Genomic DNA, 5,315 nt, shown 5'->3' on the forward strand with positions numbered 1-5,315 from the left:
CGCCCCCGCGCCGCGGCCCGCACACGCGCGCTCCCGTCGCCTCCCGCCGCGGGCGGCCACTGGGCGGCAGGTAGCGAGCCAGCCGGCCTCCGTCCGGTAACCCATAGCAACCGCCCTGGTAACCCATAGCAACTGCGCTCAGCCTCAGGGAGCGAGAGAGAGGGGGGCGGCGGGTGGTGAGTGGGAACAACAACCGCAAGCAGACAGCGATTTACAGCCCCGACCGGCGGCTCCCGCCCACCTGCTCCGAGCGTGGGCGCCGCGGGGCCCCTCCGGCGTTAGCGTGACACCGCGGGCTGCCGGGGAAACAGAGAAGTGAAATGATACTGCGGGGGGCCTGGGGGCTGCGGGGCCTGGCCCGAGCGCCCGCACCCCGGTTCCTCGCCGCACAGGCTCTCGCGCTGGCCAGCGCTCGCGCGGGGGCCCAGGCGGGTCGGGCGGCGCGACCCCGGCCTTTGTTGTGTTGAAGCCCGCGGCTATGCTAGGGACCGGGTGCGGCCCAGGCCTGCGTGTCCTCCGGCCCGGTGTCCCCTGGAGCCTCGCGCTGGCCTGATCTGCCCGACCCGAGACGGGACAGTCGCGCCTTCGGGTCCCGAATCGGCCGGCGCGAGGGCGGGGTGAGTGGCGGAGCCGAGCGGGGCACCGCCCTGGGCCGAGGCCGGCAGCCAGAGGGGGGCGCTGCCGGGCCGAGCGCGCCGCCCGCGGCAGGAGGGGGCTCGGTCCCGGTGGGAAGAACCTGCTGCCCACGAGGGTTTCCGGCTGCTCGGAGCAACATCTGCTCGCTAGTGGGTCCCGGAACCTCCGGTCCGGGTGTTCCAAGAGGAGTTAGGAATGACAGCGAAAATGGTCCCTTTAGATACAGACGCCTACGATCCAAACGTCTCCAAGCAAATCCAGTGGGGTGAAGACAATGTGTTTGCATCCCAGACGTCGAGTGACACCTGGCTTTGATTCCAAGAGCATTTTTATTTTTTTAAGAAAAGGTTTGGCCAGGAGTAATCTTCAGAAACCTAGATTATTCTACCCTTTGTGGGTGTGTATCAGTCACATGTTTAATCCGTAGGCCCAAGACCTACCCAGATATACTGTAACGCATACACTTGTACAGTGTTCCTTTCTCTAAATGTGGTTAGCTAAACAGCGGTCTATATAGCTAACGTTTTTACCCCCAGACAAGAGTATCTGGTTATGTATTTAATTCTTTCATAAAGACAAGCAGTATCTGGATGTATATTTCTGCTGCCACATAGATCTTAGGGAAAGTTGGTTTATTTTCATAAATAAACATCTTTCGGGTCCTTTCGCTGCCCATATAGCGTCAGACATAAGGCATTTGTACACGGTTAGGGGTAAAACACAAGTACCTGCCAGCCCTGGGATTCATTTAGTGTAGTCCCAGCTCTGTACAGTGGTGTACTGGGAGCGTGTGCTTTCATTTAAAATTTTTTTTTTTAACAAAAGCAATTACAGAAAAGTGCAAATTTAACGTGTGACATTTAACATTTTGCTGTGGCAGGCAGCCTCCACTTAAATGGGGCCTTTCTGCGGAACAACAGGAGCCAAAAGGCCTTGTGTCATGGAGTAATGTAAGACACAATCTGAGCTGCAAACGCACAATGAATCGGGAAGGATTTATGTAATTAATTGACCAGTCTTAACCTGTTATCGTGATGTAAGGAATTTGGAACTCATTAATTTGGGCTCTGACAGATTTCATATTAGAGCTGGCAAATATGGATTGAGCCTCTTATTCTTGTAGCAGCTGGAATTTCCATGACAGCAAGGATTAGTGAAGAAGACCTATTGCTGGAGTCAAACTGCCTCTTTGTAATCAGTAGCCCTGCTCTGCATTGAAGGAATAATAATAAAAAAAAGGAAGAAGAAAAAAAGGAACAACATCACACCTGGTATAGGAAATGGAAAGGGCTCTGTATCCTACTGTTATGTGTGTTGAGTGCACAAATTTGCAGTTGAATGAAAGTTTTAATTTCAGTCATAAAGTTAGATGCTTTCTCAAGCATTCAAGGGAAGAGACGGTAGGGTCTCAGCGTTGCCTTCTTATTGTCAAAGATGGAGGCTTTGAATTCCTTCTGTGTGCGCAGAGAGACTGTGGGAGGAAAGAAATAGAAGTCTAATAATAGGCAAATGGGATTCCTTGTAGGGGCCTAAGCACACATGAGCCTGCAGGTAAGGTTGGCTTCCTCCGGAGCCACTTCCTGCCTCTTGGTCGGAGATCCTTAGTGAACCTCATGAAACCCAGACCATACTCAATGAGCATTTAGCTGATAATCTAATCTGTGCCCTCTTCACATGAGTAATGTTTAGTGATTCTCCCATTTGCAAATGTCAGGTTTCTTAAGAAAACCCAGTAAAAACCTAACTTTCATGTTTTTCCTCTTAACAATTAGAAAATTACTAGGTTAAAAAAGTTCCCAGAAATGAAATGAAAGTTTTTTCCTTTGTTTACAATAGGTCTCCCTTATTGCTACGCCGTGTGATAAGGTTAATGCAACAGCTGCCATAGGATCATTAATATCGGAAGATAAGCACACTTGCATGTTTAAAACATTTGCAGAGTATCATTTGCCTCCTTCTGCTGATAAAGAAGACTTTGGTGACAAATACAGAGCACAGGCACCGAATGTTTAACTTTTCAGACTCAATTGCCTTTTCCTAAGTATGTTATTAGGCCTAAATACTCTTCCAAGTTGGGTGCTAAGTGCTCTTGAAATATGTTTTTAATTTCTTTATTACCTTTAAAATTTTTCCAGTCAAACATAACATATTTTATCATAACATTGCTATAAATCTTGGCAAAAACAAAAAGATCTCCTTCCCTTCTTCTGTGGTTATCTTGGTTCCAACCAAATTCCAGTGTAAAGAATTTTCATTTTAGTCAGTGCTAATGGGATTTGATCTATCAATGAAGGACTTGGTACAGAGATTTGCTTGCGATTGTCTTGTTAAGGAGTGATTTCTTCAGCTTTGTTTCCATTTAAATGAATGTGTAGCGATAAACACTAGAATTTGCATCAATATATTAATGTTATCCTTCACGTTGAGAGCAAAAGAGAGTTAGTTGTTACTGGTATTATTATTTCCGTGGGATGGCGATGAAGATAAACAACTGATATCAGGAAGGCTGGAGTAACTAGTATAAACCATGACAAGGGCGATTAATAGTGTGTATAAACACACTCAAGGTTTGTATACACAATCTTGGCTTTCACCTAGGGATTTCTTTGTATTTTAAAAAAGAGTTATTTGTGTGTTGGCAATTGCAAAGTTATCAATTCCTGTGCTGGGTGTACTGTTTATATATCAGAGGAATGGAGTGCATACATTGGACCACGATTTATTTGCCTGAGGAAGCGTTGATGTGGAAGGAAGTTTGGTGGATGAGATCTGGCTCTGCAGCTGGCTTGGACACAAAGGCAGCTCCCAAGCTCTTGGCACCCAAGTTTCCTCATCACTGCATTAAGGAGACTGAATACAGAACATTCTAAAGGGGTCCCCTGGAGCACTAGTTCTGAAGGATGTGGATGTGCTAACATGATGGAAAGTTTAAAAATGGATGGAAGTTTCCCTGGTCAGTTGCATTTCAGATACATGGGATTAAGCAATGTTTAACATGAGTGTTTTGCAGGACTTTTCAGTGCCTTTTGTATGTCACTGTTCTCTGTATGTGTGTGTGTGGGTGTTGGGCACACGTGGGGTGGGGACTACATGCAATTTTCCTAAACTGATTTGAAGAAGAGAAACTTAACATACTTGAGCTTCCTTCTGACTCCTTCTAAGATGGCTGAAGGGGCATTTCTATCCCTTCGTTGTTCTTGAGGCCAGGGTTTGAGAAACAAGTAGATGTTACTAAATGAGGAAGATGACCTGAGGGGAGTCACACAACCTCGTGGATATGGCGATACGGCGTCTTCATGTGCAGCCTGAGGGTAACCCTGCAGATGGAACCCTGTGCACACCCTCTGCCTGGAAAGGCATTTTCCATATCCTTCCCAGGGCCCCTTGCTTGGCACATTCCTGCTCCTCTTCAGGACTCTGTGTTCTGATGCCTGCTCTGGCTGCGCCAGTCAGGCGCCCCTTCTCTGTATGTCCATAGCGAGCCCAACTGCAGTCCCCTGTGGCTTGGTGACAGCACTCCTAGCTCTGTACCTGCACACTCGGTCCCTGTCCCTCTGTCAGGCAGCAGCCCCTGGGGGGTGAGCTCTGCCTTCACCGTGGGCCCTCCCTTCCTCCCTGGCTCTCCTCCTAGCTTATTTCAGAGTGCAGTCTGGAGTCTGTCAGAAGTTTACCTGCCTGCAGTCAGCAAAAGGCCCACAGGCGCTTCTGAAAGCCCCTTTCTTTTTTCTTTCTTTTTTGGTGGAACCAGGGACTGAACTCAGGCCCTTGCACTTGCCAGGGAAGCGCTTATTCCCCTGAGCCATCTCCTTGGCCCCATGAAGCCCCATTCTGTGGCAGGACCAACACAGGCAGCTGGTGAGAAGGATTCAGAGCTTGGCAGAGGCTGCTTCAGAGATGAGGGCCTCCTTGCCCTTAGTAAACTTCAGCCGCTCAGTCCCTCTGCTGTGCCTCTTTCTAGGTGACAGTGCCTCCTTTCCAGTTTCTGCTCAGCACTGAAATGGTGATGTCCTTGTCTGTCCAGGAGGTCCATGTGACAGTGAAAAATGTGTCGCCTAGTGCCACAAGCCTGGGAGGGTGGGGCTGAAGCGGGAGAACTGCGAGTTCAAAGCTAGTCTGGGCGATTCAGTGATTTAGTGAGAACTTGTCTCAGGATAAAAAGGGAGGGGGGGGGGAGACAACTCAGTAGAATAAGCGCTTGCCTGGCAAGCACAAGGGCCTGAGTTCAATCTCTGGTTCTGCCTAAAAAATAAAAAATAAAAATAAAAAGGGGAGGCTGCAACTGGGGATGTAGCTCAGTGTGAAGGCCCTGGCTTCACTTCTCAGTACCATTAAAATAAACAAATGAACAAACAAGAAGTTTCACTTGGAACTTCTCCTGAACCAGAGAAACTACTCAGATATTTTATTTTACTTTTAAGTAGTTAATTAATTTGGTACAGGCTCTCACTACACAACTTGGACTTGTACTGATTCTTCTGTCTCAGCCTCCCCAGCGCTGGCCTTCCAGGTGTGCACCACCACAGGGCCAGCACAGCATGTGGTGCCTGGGATCAAACCTTGGTCCTTCTACTTTCCAGGCAGGTACTTAGACCACTGGACTTTCTTCCCAGCCCTCAGTGAGATATTTTAGTAAAATGTTTCTTTTCGTCAACTTGTTTCTAATTAGATGCTGGGCCTTG

Source organism: Octodon degus, unplaced genomic scaffold, assembly GCF_000260255.1.
Source record: "Octodon degus isolate 3935 unplaced genomic scaffold, OctDeg1.0 scaffold00015, whole genome shotgun sequence".
In the NCBI taxonomy this organism is placed as follows: domain Eukaryota; kingdom Metazoa; phylum Chordata; class Mammalia; order Rodentia; family Octodontidae; genus Octodon; species Octodon degus.